Here is a 25,655-nt window from a genome sequence, read left to right on the forward strand (position 1 = left end):
GGTACGTACCCCCTGCCCCCCCCTTAATTCGGCTCTGCTGCTGGAACCCCCCTTAATCCGTACCCCCTGATGCCCCCTCTCCCTCTGTCTCCACTATTCACTGCTGCTCTGCTAAGCAGAACAGCGAGTACAGGAGCTTTCCAACTGCCCCCCCCCCCCACCGCGGGACACTGCGACCCGCGGGTGGGACAGCGGGACAGACCCCAAAAAATGGGACTGTCCCGCGAAAATCGGGACAGTTGGGAGGTATGGGAGTGTGTGAGGGGGTATGCCGTACAGACAGACGGGCACCGGCTCACTGTGTGCTTGACCCCCCACATCAGCATACTCAGCAGGGTCTCTCTGGCGCTGAGGAGCGTCACTTTCTGGCACACTCCACGCTTCTTAGCTGCAGTTTTGTGGGGCACCTGCCGCTGTGCAGGTTCCGTACTGCCTCTGTTATCTCCAGCCCTGGCAACCCCACCGCTAGCTGCAGCGCTGCCACCCGCAGTGAGGTGCGCCCAGCTCCTTCACACTTTAGCCGGCGGGTAGCGCATGATAAAGCTAAATATTTATCTTATTTAAAACCCTTTAAGAGGCCTAAGAACACTGTACGCTATTGACGTATGGAGTACCGTAAGGGTAACAATCGCTCACGGCCAAGAGATCACAGGCAGGCACGCTATTGGCTGCTGACTAACGTAATGGTTCGCTATAGCGTAGCGGACGCTCGGGACCACGAGGAGATCACCAGCGGCGCAGACGCTCACAATGTTAAACCTTTATATCTAAACCATAAACAATGTAATATGCTGTAAAACCTTAGTGTAGAGATAGGGTGTAGATGCAACACAGTGTAACCTTATTAACTTAAAAGCTGTTCGAGCGTCACCGACGCTCTGAGAATACTTAACACTATAATGAACACACAACTACCGGGCTTAGGGTCTAACGCCTTATGAATATGTTATACTTGCAAAAAGAATAATACAATACAAGTCATACACTACAATATAACATAGACTAACTAACCAGGTAACTACACAGGAAATACAATACAATACTATTACGTTTTAAGAGAATACGAGAGAAAGAGGAGAAGAGAGAGAGAGAGATATGGCCCACAACAACAAGAAAGACAATATGATTGCGGAGAAAACTTACGCACAAAGGGGAACGATCGCATGCGCCTCTGGACATCCAGCTCCCGATTATCAGCAATGAGAACCGTTGAAGAGTGAGAGCTGGATGTGATCGGCTTGTCTATTTATGCCCCACACACAATACAATTCAATGGTCCCTACAATCTCATTGTTCATTGGACACAGGAATTCCTCCTCGCATTATAACAAAAGGTCATAGGTTGATTCATACAGGTGGGCTGTGACAATTTCCAACTGCTCAGGTGGGTGGGAAACTAGGTTTCCCGCCGCATGGATAAGTAAGTGCAAATAATAGTAAATGGACATAAACTTCTTATGTCCATAACTATTCGCACGGGCGATTAATCTGTTTCAAACCAACACCGGAATATTGCTAATTAAATACTCTTCCGATGGATACTAAACACCACTGTATTACTCCTGTCTGACCCTTCGTATCAAACAAAGAGGGATTTCTCCGTCCATGAACATTCTACATTAACCAAACTTTCAGATTCTATCAAAGGGACCATAATCTACAAAATACATTATATGGTGAAAATATGTAACGAAAGAGTCGCCCGCTAGACGCATACAATCTCTACCGTAAATGCGCACACCGTGCGCCTGCGGGTGCCCGCAACAGCGAGTATGCGCACGCACGGGAGAGCGCATGCATGCGCAGCAGGGACACATATGAGGTGCAAATATGGCAGTGTGCATCGTGATATTTTTCTGACTTTGACAGTCCACCCTTTGGCAGTCAACAATAACTGCCACTTCCTAAAACATTTCAAAAAGAGAAAAATATATGTCAAATGTAAATACATTTCCATGGTTGGGTAGGGGAGGAGAGGAGAAGGTAGGAAAAAGGGTATGACCTAGTGAGATAGCAGAAGCATGTGTGTATGAATCCGTGTTTGGGGGTCATGTATCATCGTGCCGTACGTGTTTTAAATCAAGCTTCGAGGTATTGCGAAGTATACATTTGAATTCCTTCTTATCCCGTGGTACGGGTCTGTGGATGGGCTGTCAAACTTTACCGAGCTCTTTTCGGCTGTGGTTGTAACAAAATGGGGAGCACATTTTAGTTGATGATACATGAATGGGGGAATATGTGATTGCTGATATCTGTGCTGGTATTCTCTATCGACTATGTGTGTAATTACCTGAAGGTTGTAGAGATGAAGAAAAGACATAATTACGGTAAATGCAGTGGTATTCTATGTCAGGTTAATGAACATTTGTCGGTTGAAGTCTTGTTCGGTGTCTGTTGAATGCAGTCTTCTTTGTGCTTTTGCCAAAAGGCGTGTGGGCAAAAAGCTTTGTCAATGTCCATAGACTTACAAAAGTGTTGGGCTAGCGTAATTTTAAAATTTCTAGGGAAACTGGGGGTCTATGGCATAGTTCATCAAATATCTGTGTATAAGGTTGTCAAAACTTCTTCTTTAATCCATCAGTTGTCTGTATACAGGATCATCAAATTCCTCGTCAAAAGTGGGTCTTTTTACCTTGGAAAAACCAGAAAAACAGGTGAAAGAAACGGACCGTAGAAATCGCATTTTCATCACATCATTGTTTCTACAGTTGGGTCATAAATCAAATCCATTGGAATTACAGTTTCCTCACTCCTTAAACTCATCACCCTAGTACTTCGTTTGCACTTCATTAAAGCCTGACCGCATCTAAATATCAAGCCAATCGTTATGATAACACCTAAGATACATAGGAGAAACTTCCCTACATCCATTATGACTCCCTGAGCCCATTCTCCTAAACCAGAGAACCAATTTCGCGGGTTCAACCATGACACCCAACTAGTCAGCTCATTACTCACAGCAGCAAGGGTGAGATTGTGTCTCCTGCGAAATTCCCACTTCAATTGGAGAATATCGTCCATCTTTTGGTCTATGACCTCGACCGGGTCCTCGGTACTATTCGTTATATATGTGCAGCATTTCACGCCGTACTGCGTTGCCAGTGTGACACAATATCCACCTGTTACTGCTGTGAGATAATTGAGAACCATTCTATGCTGAACCAGTTCTGTTTTATAAGCTTGAAGTTCTCTTCCAGTATACCTAAACGTGTCATCATACATTTCTGTGATATTGTCTAACAAATTTGCGAGCGCAGATATGTATTTATAATTCAACACTCCTCTGGCGGTGCGAGTGATGTCTAACGCGATTAGAAACTGAATCCCGGTGGATTCATGGATCATGTCAGAGGCCGGATGCTCTGTTCTTTCTATCAGGTGCCGTTTAACTACGTGCTCGTAGTGGGTATGAGTATAAGGAGCTTGGGCAACACGGTGTATATCTTTCATTTTGGCATGTGATACAGTCATTACTTCAGGCAGTACTTTTCCAATATAACACAATCCTTCAGAGTTTGGGGCAAGCCACTTATACGCCTTCCTCCCGCATATGAAATATGCATCATCGGGGAGAACATATGGGACGGAGTAGGACATAACCATATTACACATCTTCCATGTGAAATCTCCTAACCCTAATTCTCCCATCTGTCTGGTACACGTATCAGTTTGTACGATATGTGCACAGTATCCTGGTGATACCTCTCCAACTCTCGTAATCCTACTTCCTAGGGTATACCTATATCGGAAAGATTTTCCTCTACTGGCTATGTGGCGTATAAGCTCTGTATCTGTCGGCATTCTATCTGCTCTATATGAAAAGGTCATGGTTTGGTTACTCCATGACACTTCCCAATTTCCCGGCTTTCGGGGATTGGAAATGTTAAAACATATTAGGGATCTATCCACATGATATTGGTGGAGCTTCAAACTAGGAGGACTGGAGATATTAAACCTCCTGTCCACCGGCCTCCCACCACTTAGCTCAAGTACCTCACCTATCGTTAAAGGAAATGGTACTAGTCCTGATTTGCTATGACCTTGAGGTACTTGAGAGCATACCCAACAATCTGTTTGATTTAACACACTACCCACTAAGGAGTGATAGTCACTCAAGGGGTGCCGGTCCATGTGGATATTAAAACTGGATTGGCATTTCTTGATGCACCCATCCTCAACTACATTGTCACAGAGCCTACAGATACAGTTTTCTTCAGCTAACAATCCTTCACAATTCCTTCTATTGTCAATGCTATCGGATCGTTTTCTGATACTCGCCTTTACTTGTTGGTTAAGTTGTTCTTGGAAAACTACGCCTCCATCTTTGTCATCAGAACCCATTCCAGAACCTTTCTCGACCTCCATGGTACTCTCGCTGGAACAGACTGCTCTGGTCAACATCATGGTCAACAGGAAAATCCGGATCACAGTCTCTTGAGGCAAGTCCATCTTAGGAGGAAACGAAGAAGAATGAGAAGGGGGAAAAAATGATTTGAGGGAGAGGGGATGGGAAGTGGAGAAAAACAATAAAAGGGAACAGGGAATCGACAACTGCTTTTGATCTTGTGATTTTCAATGCTCAGGTGCCGCCTCAGTCCTCCTGGAACAGACACTCCAGTGATACAACTTCCTCTACCGTCTGTTCCTTATCACGGGACCTCTCTGGATCAGCAACCTTCTTACAATGGGACGAATGAACCCAAGTCTCTCTCTCGGCAACTTTCAATGCTGTAGTGCTAGTCAATAAGACTTGGTATGGTCCTTCCCATCTGTCAATAAGGCAACCTGAGCGTAGAAAATTCCGTATCATTACATAATCCCCAGGTTCAATGTCATGACAATTACTATCTGGCAAATCAGGAATCACTAATTTCAAATTATCATTTTGATTCCTTAACTGTTTACTCATATTAATCAAGTATTTTACAGTCACTTCATTGTTACACTTCAAATCATCCTGAGGGTTAATCATAACATGCGGTTGTCGACCAAACAAGATTTCAAAGGGAGACAGATTAAGAGGGGACCTGGGAGTGGTTCTGATGCTGTACAGTACAATGGGTAAAGCTTCTGGCCATGTCAATCCTGTCTCTGCCATAACTTTGCTCAGTTTATTTTTAATAGTGCTGTTCACTCTTTCCACCTTCGCACTCGCCTGTGGACGGTATGGAGTGTGCAGCTTGCTATCAATTCCCATCAACTTACACATTCCTTGGAAGACATCACCTGTAAAATGGGTACCCCTATCACTTTCAATTATTCTAGGGATAAAATTCCTGCACTATTTTCTTAGCAGTAAACATAGCGGTATTTGTGGCCGCAGGAAATGCTTCGACCCAATTTGAAAAAACATCTATACAAACAAGTACATATTTCAAATTTCGACAAGGGGGTAACTGAATAAAGTCAATCTGTATTACCTGAAAAGGACCGCCTGTAGGTGGGATATGAGATGGTTCTGTTGGTATTGCCTTTCCGATATTCTTTCTCAAGCATGTAAGGCATGACATTGCTCTCTTACTTGCATGAGATGAAAATCCTGGGGCGCACCAATATGCTCTTACCAACTTGCACATTCCTTCCTTGCCCAGATGAGTCAGCCCGTGAGCTGCCTCAGCTAAACATGGAAGATATGCTCTGGGGGCCACTGGTTTACCTTGTCCATCCGTCCAGAGTCCTGAGGACTCCTGGCCATATCCCTTTGCCTTCCAGACTGCCTTTTCCTGTGTGGAACACAAATTTTGCATTTCACACAACTTCTGTGTGTTGATGGTATTAAATACCATCAATTGTGTGGTGTCTGTCTGTCTGGGGGTACCAGCTGCTAACTTAGCTGCTTCGTCTGCTCGGCTGTTACCAAGTGATACTGGGTCTTGGCTATATGTGTGTGCTTTACACTTGATAACAGCCACTCTGTCGGGTTCCTGTATCGCTGTTAGAAGCCTTTTGATGTGAGCTGCATGCGCTACCGGTGTACCAGCTGCCGTCATGAAATTTCTGAGGCGCCATAGGGCTCCGAAATCATGGACTACCCCGAATGCGTATCTAGAGTCGGTGTAGATATTGGCTGATTTGCCCTTAGCCAATTCACATGCTCTGGTTAGGGCGACCAGTTCAGCAACCTGGGCTGAGTGAGGTGGGCCTAGCGGTTCTGCTTCTATGGTGCCTTGGTCATCTACGGCTGCGTATCCAGTACACAAGTCTCCCGAGTCTGACTGTCTGTGACAACTACCGTCCGTGTAGAAAGTTAGATCTACATCTTCCAGTGGGTTGTCACTGATGTCAGGCCTTGCGGTAAAATTTTGGGTCAAATATTCCATACAATCATGTGTGTCCTCCTTTGTATTAAATTCTCCTTCCCCACCACTCTCATCCTCCACCCTTTGTGCCTGTCCAGGCACACCTGGGAGATATGTTGCAGGATTTAATGCACTGCATCTCCTTATGGTGATGTTTACGGGGGCCATTAGTGCCAATTCCCATCTTGTAAACCGCGCTGATGAGACGTGCATGGTTTGGGCAGAATTTAGCAAGGCTGACACTGCATGTGGCGTATGAATTGTGAGGTTGTGACCTAGCACTACATCTTCGCTTTTCGTTACTAGCAATGCTATCGCTGCAACGCTTCGCAAGCATGTGGGGAGGGATCGCGCTACCGTATCTAGCTGAGCGCTATATTATGCTACTGGCCTGCTGGCATCACCGTGCTTTTGGGTTAAGACGCCTGCCGCGCAACCAGCACTTTCTGTTCCGTACAGCTCAAAGGGTTTCCCATAGTCTGGCATACCTAATGCTGGTGCCTGCGTTAGGCACTGTTTAAGTCTCTCAAATGCCATCTCGGACTCGTCTGTATGCGAAATCCGATCAGGTTTGTTTGAGGAGACCATCTCCTGCAAAGGTAACGCTAGAATGGAAAACCCTGGGATCCAGTTACGGTAATATCCACACATTCCTAAAAATGTTCTGATCTGTTGCTGGGTTTGTGGCAGAATCATGTCTCTAATTGCTTGAATTCTATCAGCGGTCAGGTGTCTCAGTCCTTGTGTTAGACAGTGTCCCAAATATTTTACCTTAGTTTGGCATAATTGTAACTTGTCTTTGGAAACCTTGTGTCCTGTGTCTGAAAGATGAAACAGGAGCTGTTTCGTATCCTTCAGGGATGCTTCCACTGAATCAGAACACAGTAGTAGATCATCCACGTACTGTATTAATACTGATCCACTCTCTGGTTGGAAAGACTGTAAACAATCATGCAAAGCCTGGGAAAATATACTTGGACTGTCTATAAAACCTTGTGGTAATCGAGTCCATGTGTATTGGACTCCTCTGTATGTGAATGCAAACAAGTATTGGCTGTCAGGGTGCAGAGGTACCGAAAAGAAAGCGGAGCAGAGGTCAATAACAGTGAAAAATTTCGCAGTGGGAGGGATTTGCATAAGGATGACAGCTGGATTTGGCACTACGGGGAACTGACTCTCAACTATTTTGTTAATCCCCCTTAGATCCTGCACTAGCCGGTAACCCCTCCCCCCACTCTTTTTCACAGGGAAGATGGGACTATTGGCAGTGCTGGACGTTCTTACCAGAATGCCCTGTTGTAGCAAGCGCTCTATTACGGGATACACTCCTAACTCCACCTCTGGCTTCAGAGGGTATTGTGGGATTTTTGGAGCTATCCTACCATCTTTTACTTGTACAACTACCGGAGCTACGTTTGCCATTAATCCAGTGTCCTGTCCATCTTTAGTCCAAAGTGACTCTGGTATCTGGGATGTCATTTCTTCTACTTGGGATGGAGTCCTATTTGTCATAATGGTATGTGACATTAATTTTGATGGGGAGTCTAACATGTCTCGCACTTCCTGAGCGTGATTCTCAGGTATGTCCAAGAATACACCTTCAGGAGTACAATAAATGACGCACCCCATTTTACACAATAAATCTCTTCCCAGGAGATTAGTCGGTGCCGATGCAGCCAGCAAAAAGGAATGCTTGGTATGTAAAGGCCCTATTGTAATCTCGGCTGGTTTGCTAACAGGGTAATGCTGGACTACTCCCGTTACCCCTATGGCTGGGATTGTCTTACCAGTGGTTCTCATGCCCACTGTCGAATTTATCACTGATTTGGCCGCCCCCGTATCTACAAGAAAGTTTAATGATTTACCAGCTACATTTATTGCAATTTCGGGTTCACTTCCAAGATTTGCAATCAATTTTACTGGCTGCAGATTACAGGTATGGCCACACCCCTATTGGGTATGGTGACCTCCCTGAATCCCGCTGGCAGCAACTACTTGTGAAGGGGTTAAATGGGAACTGCCAGAAGTTTACCAGTCTCCTTTTGGGGGATATCTTTTTGTTTCCCCTGTATGTGGCTCATAACTCCGTCTCTGTGGACCCTGATCCCAATCTCGTGTGTCATGTCGTTGTCTAGGGGGTTGGTATGATCTTTGTGAATTTTTCGCTCTACAGTCTCGTGCTATGTGTCCCTGTTTATGACAAAAATAACATGTTACCACATTTGACTTACCCACAGGGTTTGGTGATCTATACAAAGGCTGCTTTGTGGTCAGGGCCTGTATACTTACGGCCATTAACTTATCACCTTGTGACTCCCTGTGTCTGGTGATATTCCGGTCGTGATCAATAGCAGCCTCTCTCAAAGTAGCCACCGACAGACCTCGCCAACATGGTTGCGTGGTCTGTACCCTTGTCTTTAATGCTTCTTTTAAACCATCCATTAGCACAGATACTGCTACTTCTTGATGATTTGCATTGGTCCTAATGTCCTCTATGCCAGTGTATTTTGCCATTTCTAATAATGCCCGGTGAAAATAATCAGCAGCTGTTTCTGACTCTTTTTGTTTAATGGAAAAAATTCTATTCCATTTGGCTACAGCTGGGAAATACTCCTTTAACTGTAAATTTATTCTTTTTACATTGTCTTTGTTGTACACATCTGTAAGAGGTACATCCTGATCCAATCCACAGTCAGCTAAAAATTGAGCTGCGTCGACATTGGAGGGTAAACAAGCCCTCAGCAATACCTGCCAGTCTTTGTTATTGGGCTCTAAAGTGTTCCCTAGGTCCCTGATGTATTTCTGGCTAGCAACTAAGTCTTTTCTAGGATCAGGGAATTCAGACACTATGGTTCTTAATTCCATTCGGGAAAACGGGCTGTACATGGCAATGTTCCTGATAGGAGTGACTCCTGTAGTGTCCGTTTTCCCATTTGGAACTGCTATTACCCTCACGGGAGCAAGTTTAACAACATCATTCTGTGTAGATTCTACAGTCTGTGGTGAAATGGTTTCAGCATAGTGTATGGTGCCGTACTTACCCGTTGATACGACCTCACCTGTCCCTCCGCTAGGGGGCTTTGTTACTAATCTTATGGGTTGGGCCGTGCCTACTGTTGTTTCTGATATAGTGGCTGCTAGAGAGAGCGCCGATATTGTTGCCGATTCGTCCTCTTGATCACACTCCTGGGGAAAGTTCAAAACAGGGTACAACTTGCACGGGTTAATACTTGCATTGGTTAACTTATTAACATTATCCTTAACATTTATACAGTTGCTAAGTGCCTGTTTGTTACCCCCTGATGCGTCATTCTCCGCAACCAATTTCTCTCCTGATATGTATGGTGGCGGCGGGGCCGTGGCTACCAGTTTCCTGATAGGATTAGATCCCGCCGCCAGAGCCAATCCTCTCTGTATTTCACCCTCCTGTTGCCATAGCTGCAAATAATCATAATGTTGGATTCGTCTCTTTGTTGATTTAATGAGACATATCCTTCTCCTTAGATTTTGTAACACTTCTGGGCTAAAGCTGCCTACTCTTGGGAATTTCTCCCCGTCATGTACCGTCATTCTCTCCCATTCGTCACATAAAACTTCTGTGTGTGAGCCGTATTTTTCACACATTACGTACCTTGCCGACCCGATTGGTCGGTTCACTAAATCAACCCGAACCGAGGTTGATCGCCCCCTTCCTGAACAACTGGCCCCCATAATTTGCAGGTGTTGCTTGCTCTACCTCTGACCTTTATATCAGGGTCTTCAGCGAACCCTTACAAAAAACCAAAATATTCAAAGATAGGTTGACGGTGGTGGTTTACCGAGTACCCCACTTACTCGCCCACGCCGACCAATATGCCCACACACTGCTTTAGCGCTGGCGTACTCGACCTAGGGCCCCTATGAACCTTTGTTTACTGGAACATGTGGGTGTGATCCGCAGAGCATTAACCCTTTCCAGTAACTGTGGGGTTGTTGGATAATTCCTGAGTGACCAGCGAACTTCCCTTTTAAAAATAAAAAATTACACAAATCACGTCAGAATGTACAAATAGTGTTTATGACCGGGTTCGTACACAAATGGTACTGGTCAGACTAACTAATGCACACAATTACGTGCGGTACAATCGTTCAGTACATAAGCAACTAATCTTATGTACGGAGCGACCAGTGGAATCGACATTCAGCAGCTGCGAATTCCTTCAGCCTGAGCTTTATGGCCTATATGGGTTCCGCTCCAACCCTTCTTGGTGTTGGGCTACTTGACTCTTTAGCGGACTTCCTTGTCTGCTGTACCTGGACCTCCTGGTCTGTTATGCGACCTCCTGGTCTGTTACAGTATGACCTCCTGGTCTGCTACACTCTAATGCTCTTTATATGTTTAACAAGGGATGCCTCCCTAGCCACCATGTATGTCACTTACACGTATGTACTTCACGAGAACTCGATGATTTCTGTGGTTCAATCCCCAAAATTGTAAAAACTTATATAATTGCAAACACTCACTCACCACATGTACACTTTTGTTTCTATTTCTATTTCTGCGCAGAAATTTTCTTTAAACCAGATGTGTTGTAAATTTGGAGAAGGATCTGTTAGTCTAAATTTCGGACACTAAAATAAACTTGCGCTATTTATCGCCTGTTGCGCTATTTATCGCCTGTTGCGCTATTTATCGCCTGTTGCAAATCAACACTATCGTGTGACTTGAGTTACGTGGGCGTACCCAGACGCTCCGTTGCATAATTTACGCTGCGTGCGTCGGCCTTTGCGTACACGAGTCTCAGCCCTTTGTTAGAGACACGTGTACACAAAACCAATGTCCACCGTAACACAATGTACACGTTTATCAATGTAGATGATCCTCGATCATCTACTGAACCCCACACCAATCTCTCCTTGTACCTTTAGGTAGAGCTGCGTGTGTGCTTTACACTTTATCCCTTAATATATTACTTTTACACTTTAACTATGAAATAGCGACAAATCTCTCTTAGCACGTTTATCAATTATAAAATGGCAAACAGGAGAGTGATATATGAAAATACACGAATGAAAAAGAAATGCAGATATGTGCGTGCGTACGCAAGACAGAAATAAACAGTTTTAAAAGACACTAGCGTGTTGTTCTTACCTCCGGTTCCGGATTCCCTCAGCACCCTTTACTAAGCGAAGCAGACGCTTATCCCGTCAGCACTGCGAAGAATATGATCTCCCGCCCTTTGCTGATGGATAATGTCTGCTGAAATTACCTAGCAGAGATATGTGAAGGACAGGACGAGCCGCCAATTGATAAAGCTAAATATTTATCTTATTTAAAACCCTTTAAGAGGCCTAAGAACACTGTACGCTATTGACGTATGGAGTACCGTAAGGGTACGCACGTTGCGTAACAATCGCTTAGCCGTGGTCGAGACGCTCAAGCGTCACGTTCGCTCACGGCCAAGAGATCACAGGCAGGCACGCTATTGGCTGCTGACTAACGTAATGGTTCGCTATAGCGTAGCGGACGCTCGGGACCACGAGGAGATCACCAGCGGCGCAGACGCTCACAATGTTAAACCTTTATATCTAAACCATAAACAATGTAATATGCTGTAAAACCTTAGTGTAGAGATAGGGTGTAGATGCAACACAGTGTAACCTTATTAACTTAAAAGCTGTTCGAGCGTCACCGACGCTCTGAGAATACTTAACACTATAATGAACACACAACTACCGGGCTTAGGGCCTAACGCCTTATGAATATGTTATACTTGCAAAAAGAATAATACAATACAAGTCATACACTACAATATAACATAGACTAACTAACCAGGTAACTACACAGGAAATACAATACAATACTATTACGTTTTAAGAGAATACGAGAGAAAGAGGAGAAGAGAGAGAGAGAGATATGGCCCACAACAACAAGAAAGACAATATGATTGCGGAGAAAACTTACGCACAAAGGGGAACGATCGCATGCGCCTCTGGACATCCAGCTCCCGATTATCAGCAATGAGAACCGTTGAAGAGTGAGAGCTGGATGTGATCGGCTTGTCTATTTATGCCCCACACACAATACAATTCAATGGTCCCTACAATCTCATTGTTCATTGGACACAGGAATTCCTCCTCGCATTATAACAAAAGGTCATAGGTTGATTCATACAGGTGGGCTGTGACAATTTCCAACTGCTCAGGTGGGTGGGAAACTAGGTTTCCCGCCGCATGGATAAGTAAGTGCAAATAATAGTAAATGGACATAAACTTCTTATGTCCATAACTATTCGCACGGGCGATTAATCTGTTTCAAACCAACACCGGAATATTGCTAATTAAATACTCTTCCGATGGATACTAAACACCACTGTATTACTCCTGTCTGACCCTTCGTATCAAACAAAGAGGGATTTCTCCGTCCATGAACATTCTACATTAACCAAACTTTCAGATTCTATCAAAGGGACCATAATCTACAAAATACATTATATGGTGAAAATATGTAACGAAAGAGTCGCCCGCTAGACGCATACAATCTCTACCGTAAATGCGCACACCGTGCGCCTGCGGGTGCCCGCAACAGCGAGTATGCGCACGCACGGGAGAGCGCACGCATGCGCAGCAGGGACACATATGAGGTGCAAATATGGCAGTGTGCATCGTGATATTTTTCTGACTTTGACACGCTGCAGAAGTCCGAGCTGCTTGCAGGCTCCGACCCCCTCCTCCCTCCAGCCGCAGCGTCTCCTGGGAGCTAACCAGTCACTCCCAGTCTCCCCTTACCACAGTGCCCAGCTGCCGCGAGGTCCGCGCCGCGTGCATGCTATGACCCCCTCCTCCCTTTAGCCGCAGCGTCTCCTGGGGGCTAACCAGTCACTCCCAGTCTCCCCTTACCACATTGCCCGGCAGCTGCGCGAGGTCTGCGGTGTGTGACTGAGGAGGGGGGGGGGGGATACGGACGGGCAGAGGAAGCAGGACTCCAGCCTGAGAGAGTCAGCCATGCCAAGTCTCCACCAGCAGCAGATCCCAACAGGTTGGAGTGGAACAGCAGCAGCCAGCAGCAGTGACTCCGGTAAGACACATCTGTCTGTCACCACTGTTCTGTCCCTAATACCAATCTCTCCCGTGCCCTGTGTTCTGTCATGTACCCGTCACCCCTGGCCTTGCCCTGTCACTGTTATCCTGGCCCTGTCACCCTTATCCTGGCCCTTTCACCCTTATCCTGGCCCTGTCACCCTTATGCTGGCCCTGTTACCCCTATCCTGGCCCTGTCACCCCTGTGCTTGCCCTGTCAACCCTATACTGGTCCTGTCACCCCTGTCCTGGTCCTGCCGCCCCTACCCTGGCCCTGTCACTCGTATCCTGTCCCTGTCATTTCTGTCCTGGCCCCGTCGCCCCTGTCCTGGCCCCGTCACCCCTGTCCTGGCCCCGTCACCGTCACCCCTGTCCTGGCCCCGTCACCCCTGTCCTGGCCCCGTCACCCCTGTTCTGACTCTGTCACCCCTGTCCTGGCCCTGTTACTGCATACCCTCCAACTACCTTTTTGGCAGGTACAGCACCCGCAGCGCCTCCAGACCCCTCCCCAATGCACCACACCTCCGCACCTTCCCCTCCACCACATGCGGCATTCCCCCCCTCCCCCACACGCTGAGCCTCCAGACCCCCTACACCACCCGCGGCTCCCACTCCTCCGCCCCTTCACCACCCACAGCACCTCCAGACCCCCTCCACCATCCACCCCCCATATATGTCTCCCCCCACACCTGCCCCCCTCCACCCGCAGCATCTGCAGACACCCTCCTCCATCCGCGGTCCCCCCCTCAACCACCCCTCCACCACCCATGGCACCCCCGCATTTTCCCCTCCACCACCTGCAGCACCTCCGGACCTCCTTCCCCATCTGCTGCACCACCCGTACCTGCCTCTCCCCTACCCACGGCACCTGCGGACCCCTACCCCACCCCCGGCACCCCCGCCCCTTCCCATCCCACAGCACCTCCGGAACCCTTCACCCATCCGCAACATCCCCACACCTGCCCCTCTCCCACCCGTGGCACCCCTGCCCCTCCCCCACCTGCAGTGCCTCCGGACCCCTCCCCCATCTGCGGCCCCCACTCCTCTGCCCCTCCCACACCCACAGCACCTCCCGGCCCTTCCCCATCCGGGCCGCCCCGCTTCCGCCCCCCCTCCACCCGCAACATCTACAGACACCCTCCCCCATCCGCAGTCCCCCCCGCACCTGCTACATTCTGTACATCGTGCCCTGCAGGTGCTGTTCACACCGTCGCAAGGGGCTGCGCCTCCTTCACCATCGCACGCCCTTTCATTGTGCAATATTTAACCACTAACAAAGGAATGCAGGTAATACTCCATATAATACAAATATTGACCCCCAGAAAGGCATGCAAGGGTTAAGGGGGCGTAGCCCCTTGCGACGGTGTGAAGAGCGCCCGTAGGGCGCGAAGAAGCACCTAGTATCTATATATACATATATATATATACATACTAGGGTCTCAATCTCTGCTGATAAGGTACCTGTCCACGCTGCTACAGCGCTATGAACCCATGCCGACACAATCGCCGGTCTGAGTAGTGTACCAGAATGTGCACGCTATCTGCAGGATCCCTGAGGATAGCTGTTAAGTCAGGGCTACCTTTTGGGCAAACGTGACACCCTAGGGGAAGATTCCCATCGTATCCTGGCCCTAGTAGGGAAAGGATACTCCCTGAGAATTCTTTGTGGGAAACTGCAGTCTCTTGTCTGGAGATTCCCGCTCTTTTTCTTCATGAGAGGAGGGAAATTTACCTCAGCTTTCTTCCCCTTAAACATGTGTACCCTTGTGTCAGGGACATATGAGTCATCAGTGATATGCAAATCATCTTTTATTACAATAATCATATATTGAATACTTTTCTGCCATTTTGGCTGTAACTTTGCATTATCGTAGTCGACACTGGAGTCAGACTCCGTGTCGATATCAGTGTCTATTATTTTGGATAGTGATCATTGGGAGACTCTGAAGGTCTCTGCGACATAGGGACAGACATGGGTAGATTCCCTGTCTGTTCTCTAATCTTTTGTGCAATAAATTCACCTTAGCACTTAATTACACATATCCAAACAGGTGTCGGCGTTGTCGACGGAGACACCCTCACACACACATTTGCTCCATCTCCTCCTTAGGGGAGCCTTTTACCTCAGACATGTCGACACACACGTACCGACACACCACACACTCAGGGAATGCTCATCTGAAGACAATTCCCCCATAAGGCCCTTTGGAGAGACAGAGAGAGAGTATGCCAGCACACACCCCAGCGCTATTAACCCAGGAATAACACAGTAACTTAATGTTAACCCAGTAGCTGCTGTTTATATTGATTTTTGCGCCTAATTATGTGCCCCCCCTCTCTTTTTACCCTCTTCTGCCGTGTAACTGCAGGGGAGAGGCTGGGGAGCTTCCTCTCAGCGGTGCTGTGGAGAAAAAACATGGCGCTGGTGAGTGCTGAGGAAGAAGCCCCGCCCCCTCGACGGCGGGCTTCTGTCCCGCTTAAATATACATTTACTTGGCAGGGGCTCATACATATATACAGTGCCCAACTGTATATATGCTAAACTTTTGCCAAAGAGGTCCCAATTCCTGCCCAGGGCGCCCCCCCCCTGCGCCCTGCACCCTTACAGTGACCGGAGTATGTGAGGTGTGTGTGGGAGCAATGGCGCACAGCTGCAGTGCTGTGTGCTGCCTCAGTGAAGACAGGAGTCTTCTGCCGCCGATTTCGAAGTCTTCTTGCTTCTTATGCTCACCCGGCTTCTGTCTTCCGGCTCTGCGAGGGGGACGGCGGCGCGGCTCTGGGATCGGACGACGAGGGTGAGATCCTGTGTACGATCCCTCTGGAGCTAATGTTGTCCAGTAGCCTAAGAAGCAGGACCTATCTTCAGAGAGTAGGGCTGCTTCTCTCCCCTCAGTCCCACGATGCAGGGAGTCTGTTGCCAGCAGAGCTCCCTGAAAATAAAAAACCTAACAAAATACTTTCTTACAGCAAGCTCAGGAGAGCTCACTGAACAGCACCCAGCTCGTCCGGGCACAGAATCAAACTGAGGTCTGGAGGAGGGACATAGAGGGAGGAGCCAGAGCACACCAGAATCTAAATTCTTTCTTAAAGTGCCCATGTCTCCTGCGGAGCCCGTCTATTCCCCATGGTCCTTATGGAGTCCCCAGCATCCACTAGGACGTTAGAGAAATGTACAATATATCATAAGTATGATGAGCAGGCAGGCAGTGGGCATTGGCGGCATCGGACTGAGATGCAAATTAGTGGCGGAGGGCTGGGTCAGTTGATTGTGGGCGAGTTTGTAAGCCATTTGCGGTGGCAGCGGGCATCGGCTCAGGGGCAGTAGTGGGCATTGGCTTGGCGGCGGTAGGGGTCATCAGCAGGATTCTGCAGACATTATGGCTGTAGTGCCTCACCAGCCACTGACCTCACTGCACGCCACTGATGTGAGTGAATCTGTATACGAAGCACAATGGTACATGGCATGGAAAAAAGCCACAGCCACTGCATCGTATACAGGTTCAGAGACTCTGTTGGACATAGATATACAAGTGTCGCATATCAAATTTATCAGCACTGCATCCCATTGTGGCTAAGGTGCATTTTCTGCAAAAAAGATGGGAAAAAAAGACACTCAACGTTTACAGAGTCTCAAAGGACCTGGACCGCCGAGAGGGGCTGTTTTGTGCTACTGCAGTGATCATGATGTATAAGGACACATCTGTAGCCTTGCTCCTGAGGGCCAAAAGGATAATGATCATCCCTTAATTGTACAATATCTTGATCAAAGCAAAGAATCAAACTCTGTTTCTGGCAAATTTCTGTGAAATATAACACTATTGGAGTCCCATGGCTCAGTTATCATAAATCTGACCCAGTTTCTACCCAGTGGCTGGTCTATCTCGATCACCCAATAGCAGATAATGCTTCTTTGAAGAGACAAGATAGACACATTACATGAACTGTTGAGGTGTCTAATGTCTCTCTGATGGACATCTGTTCTGTCTTGGGGAAGAAGTTATCAACCTTTAAGGCCATGTAGTGTGCACAGATTGATCTGAGTACTCCAGATTAAACTCTTTTTGAAGTGGGATAAATTTCACTGTCAGCTGAACACCAAACAGATTTATTTATCTCAGGGGAGGCGTTGGGGCTGTCAGGGTTTGTGGTTGCAGGGCCTGTGACAGAGGCCAAACTAATCAAGGTCCTAGCTTTAAGGGTGATGGTAAATGTCCTAATTCAAAGATAGCCCATAAGAGTCAAACAGTGCCATTGCGGGTGTGGCTGTGTATATCAAACATAAGGAAGACACAAAAATGTCCCTTACAATGAAAGAGGCCACAAAGCTTATGCGCTGAACAAAAAACGGTATTCTGCCAATATTGGTAGTGTTAATACCAGCAGTTTAAAACTGGGAGACATTTATTTCAGCAGCCATGCACTGCATCAAGAAGGATGGACTGTCAACCAGAACACTTGCGTGGACGGCGACTATGCGAATGCAGGACTGCAAAAAAACACTAACGAGCGATCAGGTCTGAATTACCCCCAATGTTTCTTACTAATGTGAGGGTTTACAAAAGTGGAGTTGTTGTCCATAGTAACCAATCAAATTCTAGCATTCATTTTCAAGAATGTGCAAAATGGACTCTCAACCAGAACATCTTTCAGCAGATCGTGGACACATGGAATCTGCCCGGCATCAACAAAATTGCATCTCAACTTAACTACTCTACAAAGGTGATGGGATTTTGCTCAATGACCAGGGATCTGTAAGAGCTTCATATAGATGCTATGTTAGTCCCATGGAATATTCATCTGATTTACCAGTGTCCGCTGGTCCATGTATTGTTGGTGGCACTTCCTCTAAAGAAGATCTGTTAGCCCTAAGGCTGTAATGCTCCAGTAGCCATGATGAATGAGTAGATCTCTGACAGGATGATCGAGTCCTTGCTCAGGGACAGAAAACCTATTTTGGCAGAATATTATCACACGATGTGGAAGAACAATGGGGGTAATTCAGACCTGATCGCTCGCTAGCGTTTTTTGCAATGCTGCAATCAGGTCAGAACTGCGCATGCATGTGCACCGCAATGCACAGGCGTGTCGCACGGGTACAAAGCATATCGTTGCTGTGCGATGGGTTTTACGAAGAATCCATTCGCACAGCCGATCGCAAGGAGATTGACAGGAAGAAGGCGTTTGTGGGTGGCAACTGACCGTTTTCAGGGAGTGTCCAGAAAAACGCAGGCATGTCAAAGCGTTTGCAGGGCGGGTGTCTGACGTCAATTTCTGTCCCGGATAGGCTGAAGTGATCGCAGCGGTCGAGTAAGTCCTGGGCTACTCAGAAACTGCACAAGATCTTTTTGTACCACTCGGCTGCACATGCGATCGCACACTTGCACAGCTAAAATACACTCCCCGGTGGGTGGCGACTATGCGAGCGCAGGACTGCAAAAAAACACTAGTGAGCGATCAGGTCTGAATTACCCCCAATGTTTCTTACTAATGTGAGGGTTTACAAAAGTGGAGTTGTTGTCCATAGTAACCAATCAAATTCTAGCAGTCATTTTTTTTTTTTTGAATATTAATTTTTATTATTTTGAGGGTAAACAAAGCAATTGGGATAGGGGTACAGAAAATAAATGGGAGAGGGGGGGGGGGGGGGGTAGGGGTGGTACACACAACAGTCAGCATAATACAAAATAACATATAGAGCATTATACAAAACATTGTACGTAAAAGGAGCAATGCAAAAATGAACATGCCATCATAGGGATTAGATTAAGCTAGCAGCAGATATGCCTAAACGTCTGGAGGGGGCGTGGGGTTTGGTGAACGGTTAAGCCAATAGGTGGACCACGGAACCATCGGAGCAGTGGGGATGTTGAGGTAGAGGTATAGGCCACACCCGCAGTCTCGAATTCGTAGTGCGACTGAACGGCCATTTCTATTGCAGAGATATGGGGAGCCTCGGTGGAACGCCAAAGGCGAGCAATTGAAAGTTTTGTCGAGATAAGAATATGGCCGAGGATATAGCGGTCTCCTGGCGTTAGATCACCATAGTATAGATGTAGGAGGGCCAGTCGTGGATGGGGGGAGATATGTTGTCCTAGCACTGAGTCTATAAGGTGGAAGACCGAAGTCCACAGGGGGGTAAGTACAGGGCAATCCCAGAAAACATGCATTAAAGTACCAACCATGCCACAATTCCTCCAGCACATTTTAGATGTGGAGGGTTGCATCGCATGGAGGCGGGAAGGGGTGAAGTACAGGCGGTGAAGAAGTTTATAGGATAGTTCTATATGTGATGTACATTTAGAAACTGTGTAGCAGGATCTGTATATCGTTTCCCATTCCTCCTCTGAGATTGAGCATCGCAGATCAACTTCCCATTTTATTTGGGAAGGGGCTTTCTGTAGTTTTTGGGGATTATTGATGTAATTATACCATTTGGTAATTCCACCCCTGCCTTCCCCTGTTTCCAGGGACCTTTGAACAAATTTAGGCAAGGAGGGGGGGGGGGGGGGGGGGGGGATAGTGGGTGTCGAGACTCCATGGAGCCAATGTCTAAGCTGCAAATATTTATAAAATTCCCCATGTGGTAGAAGGAAAATTTCTTGAATCTGGGCAAAAAAAAGAAGGGCACCATGCGCCATAATATCCTATAAGGACCGGATTCCCTGTGATATCCAGCCATCGAATCTCAAATCAGGGATCAAGGAGGCTATTCCTTTCAATGATATGGTCGTGGTAGGGAGAGTTATATAATTTCCATTTCGCACTATCTCTAGCCAAGCTTTCCTAGTGGATTGGACAGAGAGAGATTGATTGATTAAAACTGTGCCCTCAGATTTAGGGAGTAACAATACATCGGTCAGGGGTAGCGGGGCTATAAGACCTTGTTCAAGTTGTACCCATGATTTATACATGGGTTGGATATACCATGCCCCTATTTGTGCCAGTCGGCATGCCAGTTGGTATGCGTGTAGATCTGGATATGCCAGGCCCCCATCTCGTTTGGGCCGAGTCATTTTTTTCCTGGCTAACCTTGGTTTCTTGCCTTTCCAAACATAGGAATTAAATATTGCATTAAATTTGGCTAGAAGGGAGTTGGGTACGAGGAAGGGGATGGCCCGGAACAGGTACATAAGTCTGGGAAGGATGGTCATTTTTAACGCGGCTATTCTCCCCAGCCATGATACATGTTGCATCATCCAGTCCGAGACTAGAGTTGTGGATTTGCGCAAAAGAGGGGGGAAGTTAGTGGCTATCAGATCGTCTAGCTTCGCCGTAATATGGATTCCCAGATATTTGAGGCTTCTATCCTGCCATGAGTACGAGTAGGAAGCCTTCAGTTCGGACAAGAGGGGTGGTGTGAAATTAATAGGGAGGGCCTCTGTCTTAGTGTTATTAAGTTTATAGTAGGATACTGCTGAGTATTCGGACAAGAGTGTGTGTAGCGCTCTCAGGGAGGAGGAAGGGCTAGTGAGCGTCAAAAGGACATCGTCTGCGAAAAGACATATCTTATGGGAATGTCCCAAAAATTCCACACCCTCAATCGAGGGCGAGGATCGAATTTTCTCAGCCAATGGCTCCCTTGCCATAGCGAAGACTAATGGGGATAGGGGGCACCCTTGGCGAGTGCCGTTCGTAATGGGAAAAGAAGATGAGAGTAGTCCGTTCACACACACCCTTGCCGAGGGGAGAGAATATAAGGCCATAATGGATGAGAGAACTCTACCGGTGAGGCCGAACTTTCGTAGAACCGCCTGCAGGTATCCCCAGTGGAGGCGGTCGAACGCCTTCTCCGCGTCAAGCGAGAGCAATAGTAGGGGAGATTCTGATCTAGAGAAGGCGTCCAGCACATTTATCACTCGCCGAGTGTTGTCGGGGGATTGTCTGCCGGGAACGAAGCCCACCCGGTCACCGTGGATTATAGAGGGAAGTAGAGGGTTAAGCCTGTTGGCCACTAGCTTCGCATATATTTTCAAATCGGTATTTAATAAAGCTATGGGGCGATAGTTGGGCATCATGGCTGAATTTTTCCCTGGTTTAGGAAAAGCCACTACGCGGGCTTCCAGCATCTCAACTGGAAAGTTCCCTATTGAGGAGGCGTGATTAAAAACACCGTCCAGGATAGGGACCAGAGTGTCTTTGAAACATTTGTAGAAATTGTTTATAAACCCATCAGGGCCTGGGGCTTTGTCTAGTGGGAGTGAGTCTATAGCCTGGCTAATTTCCTTCTGCGACCATGGTTGGTTTAAAGTTTGCACAGTATCCGGGTCGAGGGAGGGAAGGTTGACCTCTTCCAGAAAGGCTGCTATATTAGCTGGTGTAGGTTGTGGGGTAGAGACATCGTCTTTTAGATTATAGAGGGTGGAGTAATAAGAGGCAAAGGAGTTAGCTATATCTGATGGGTCGGTTATCTTGATATTGTGTGAATTGATGATATATTTCACCCTTTCCTTAGCATTTTTCCCCCGCAATTTGCGAGCAAGCATTCTACCCGCCCTATCTCCTTGCATATAGAACTTCTGCCGCAGACGGAAAAGGTTTTTACGGACCTCCGTTAATTCTAATTTATTCAGCTCATCCCTGACCTGGGTCAGGTCTCGATATATTTTCTTATTAGAGGGGTTCAACTTGAGCAGAGCATCTAGGTCGTTAAGACGGGCTTCGAGTTCTACCTGTTTTTCCCGGGAGGTCCTGCGTATATAAGCAGCCGCTTGAATTGACGCTCCTCTAATCACCTCCTTGAGGGCGCACCAATGCGTGAATACGGACGTTTCTGCTGGGGTGTTAGTTTCAACATATAGGGAGAGGGCCTGAGCTATAGACCGATGGGCGTCCGGGTTTAAAAGGAGATAGTCCCTAAGGCGCCATAAGGTAGGAGTGGGCCTCACTTGGCGGGGGTTCCACCGGACTGAGAGGGCAGAGTGATCAGACCACGATACTGGCAGGATAGAAGCCTTCGCAATCTGTTGGAGAGTCCACTTATCCGATATCGCTAGATCGATCCTAGAGTAAGAGTCGTGGACTGGGGAGAAGAACGAATAGTCCCTACTAGTCAGGTTCTTAGCCCTCCAAACGTCATAAAGGTCATATTCATGCATTATATTTCTAAAGGCATGGGAGCTGTCGCGTTGTGAATCTCCCTTGGGAGGGGGGCGGACCTGGGATCTATCCACCGCTGGATCAAGGACCATGTTAAAGTCACCCAACAGTAGTAAAGCACCCATGAGGTGCTTCTGAAGGACTGTGAAGAATTTCCTAAGGAAAGGTATTTGTTTAGTGTTGGGAGCATATAGCGTAGCTATAGTGACCGGCCTATCTTCCAATTTGCCTGTCAGTATAAGGTACCTGCCTTCTTGGTCTGAGATCTGGCTCTCTAGAGAGAAATCACAAGAATTTGAAAATAATATTGCCACTCCTGCTCTCTTTTTCGGGCCATTGGACATATAGCCCGAGGGGAATTTATTATCTCTGAAAGAGGGGGGTGACGAGAACATAAAGTGGGTCTCCTGCAAGGCTACTATCTGTGCCTTACATTTTGCAAAGTGACGTAGGGCCAATCGTCGTTTATTCGGTGAATTCAGCCCCTTTACATTTAGTGATAGTACATTAACCATTAGGCATATCTGAGAACTGTGCTATTATCAGGATGCAATTAAAATTTATGTAATAGGATCTGCTAGAATGAGTGTGTGTTAAAACTTGGAGAGACGGGAAGAACAGGGAGGGTACAAGGAATAGTAAGAAGGGGTCATAGAGCGGCACCACAAGGGTGCTAAATAGGGTTGCCCAGTAAGGCAACACATGGGGTCGGGGCGAGGTGCGGGGAGTTATCTCCCCACCACTCCTAAAGCATTCAACCTAAAAATTTAAGTAAGTAACTGACCGCGAGGGTCTACAAGGCCTATGCCTCCTCACGGGGAGCTCAACATATAACATAAATAACATCAAGAGGAGCAGCAGCGTCCCGTTTAGCGGAGCCAAGTCAAGCATGGTCAATATGAATATAATGAAAACATTACACAATACACATCCTAAGGTAAACTGGTGCCGCGTAACTGGATAGGGAAACATAACTACTGTATGTTCCCCCGGGATAACATCCAGGGGGGCATAGCAGCGGCACAGTGTGTCATAAAGATATGCAGGAAAAACAAAGTCATGCTTGACAATGGCATACAACCTGGTAGAGGAAATCAGTGTCTAATGTCCATTGTCTGCCTTCGACCACTCCTGCGTCAGCTTGAGAGCTGTCGGAGCCTTTTCAGATGTATCTTCTCTCCTCCAGGAGTCCAATATTTTCAGACCCGCTTCTGGCGTGATTATCGCGTGCATAACGCCATTACGTCTTACCAACAATTTCGTCGGGAACCCCCAACGGTATAGGATATCAGCTTTCCTAAGTGCCGAAGTCACCGGGTAGAACGACCATCTCAAGGCTAGGGTAGCTGCCGAAAGGTCTACGTAGATTTGTACTTCTCCAAGGATCTTGGCTGGCAGGTCCTGGCGCATAGCTGCCCGCAATATTTGTTCCTTGATATGGAAGTAATGCATCCGCATTAGAGTGTCTCTCGGAGCGTCCTTCGGGGCATTTCTAGCCTTCGGTAGGCGATGGATGCGGTCGATGAGAAAGTCTTCAATAGAGTTAGTTGGGAGAAGCGCCATGAAGAGGTCCGTCGCAAATTGGGTGAGCTCTGCGTTGGTGACGGTTTCTGGAATGCCTCGGAGTTTTATATTATTACGGCGTGACCTGTTCTCAAGGTCACATGTCTTCCGCCGTAGATCCGCGACTTCGGCCTGGAGCTCTTCAAGTTGGGTAATCACCTCATTATGTGACTTCACCACCTCCTCACACTTATTTTCGAGATGATCTGTGCGGTGGCCTATAGCGTCTACCGACTGTTGGCAACTTTGAAGCGCTGTCTTAACTTCCATCGAGATGTCATCTTTAAAGGAAGCCAGTAATTGTCGCATAGACCCTAGTGTGAGGGGTGCATCATCATCGAGTTGAGATAGTTTTGTTTGATTCACCCTAGGGGTCACGGATATGTCATCGCCACTCCGGAGTTGCTTAGGTGCGGAGTCCGGTATGACGGAATGTTTCTGGCTTTGGAAAGACGGGGATTGTTTAAAGAAGGCGACCTGGCGGGTTGGAGTCGGGTTTTTTTGGCGCCATAATCCCGTTGTGGAAATCCTCACCCTAATGTCGTATATACGTTAGATTGGACCCAGGAGGAGGAGAGAGAAACCTATGTCGGCTCTATATGCATGCACCGGCAGTTTTACTTCTTCAGGAGTGGTGGGGAGTTCCACACATCGCGTTGGAGATCACATCAGAACGGCCCGGCAAGAGATGAGTCACCCCACGGCATCCGGTCGGCGGGTTTTAGCGGGGATGTATTATCCTTATACGTATGTCTAGCTTTCCCTTGTGCAGGTAAATTTGAGTATCAGGGAGTGAGCATGCACTGCGCCTACCTCCTGTATAGATGCACGGATAAGCTGGTGTATTTTGCAGCGAAAGATGCTTGACAGAGGCAGAACTGCAGTATTGGCTATTTGCCAGTATTCAAGATGGCGCCTCTAGCTTCCTGTCACAGGCCTTTTATATCTTAGGGCCCTGGGTACCCTGTTAACGTTGGTGGTGTCAGTGGATGTGGGCCAAGGGCTCCGGGGTCCCCTTCTCCCCCCCTCTCGTCTGGACTCTCAGCAGGGACCTCGGCTCTCTTCTGGGGAGGCTCACACAGATGCAGTCTGAGGCTCCAAGATGGCCGCCGGCCAGTGCACAGGTCAGAAAAGTGCACTTTTATTATATAACCCCTGTGGTCTGGTGGCTGTTACCTCGTCCTGCGGGTGGCCAGGGGTTCTGGGCAGGCTGGGGAGCGGTGTGGGGAGAGGCAGACGGAGCCTGGCGGCGCTACGGGTCCCGTTCCGCCCGCGAACCGGGCCTGGAGTTTAAAATCGGGACGGCTGCAAACTCGAGGTCCCGGTCTCTGGAGCTCTAGTAGGCCTTAATTTCAAAAATGCTGCCGCGGCCTCCCGGTGGGTTCCCCTCGACCAGGGAGACGTTCTCAGCCGTGGGTAAGGTCTGGAAGGGTATAACCCAGTGCTGGGAACACCTAGTATTGTGGGTTTTAATCGTGCATATGCAGGAGCTCCTGCACAGCACGTCTTCCTCCAACAGCGTCCAAGCCACGCCCCCTAGCATTCATTTTTGTTAGCCAGTATCTTATTGGTTGTGATGGGCAACACCTCCATTTTTGTAAACCCACACCTTAGTAAATTCTCCTGTTATTGAAATTA

The sequence above is a fragment of the Pseudophryne corroboree genome, chromosome 1 (assembly GCF_028390025.1).
Source record: "Pseudophryne corroboree isolate aPseCor3 chromosome 1, aPseCor3.hap2, whole genome shotgun sequence".
In the NCBI taxonomy this organism is placed as follows: domain Eukaryota; kingdom Metazoa; phylum Chordata; class Amphibia; order Anura; family Myobatrachidae; genus Pseudophryne; species Pseudophryne corroboree.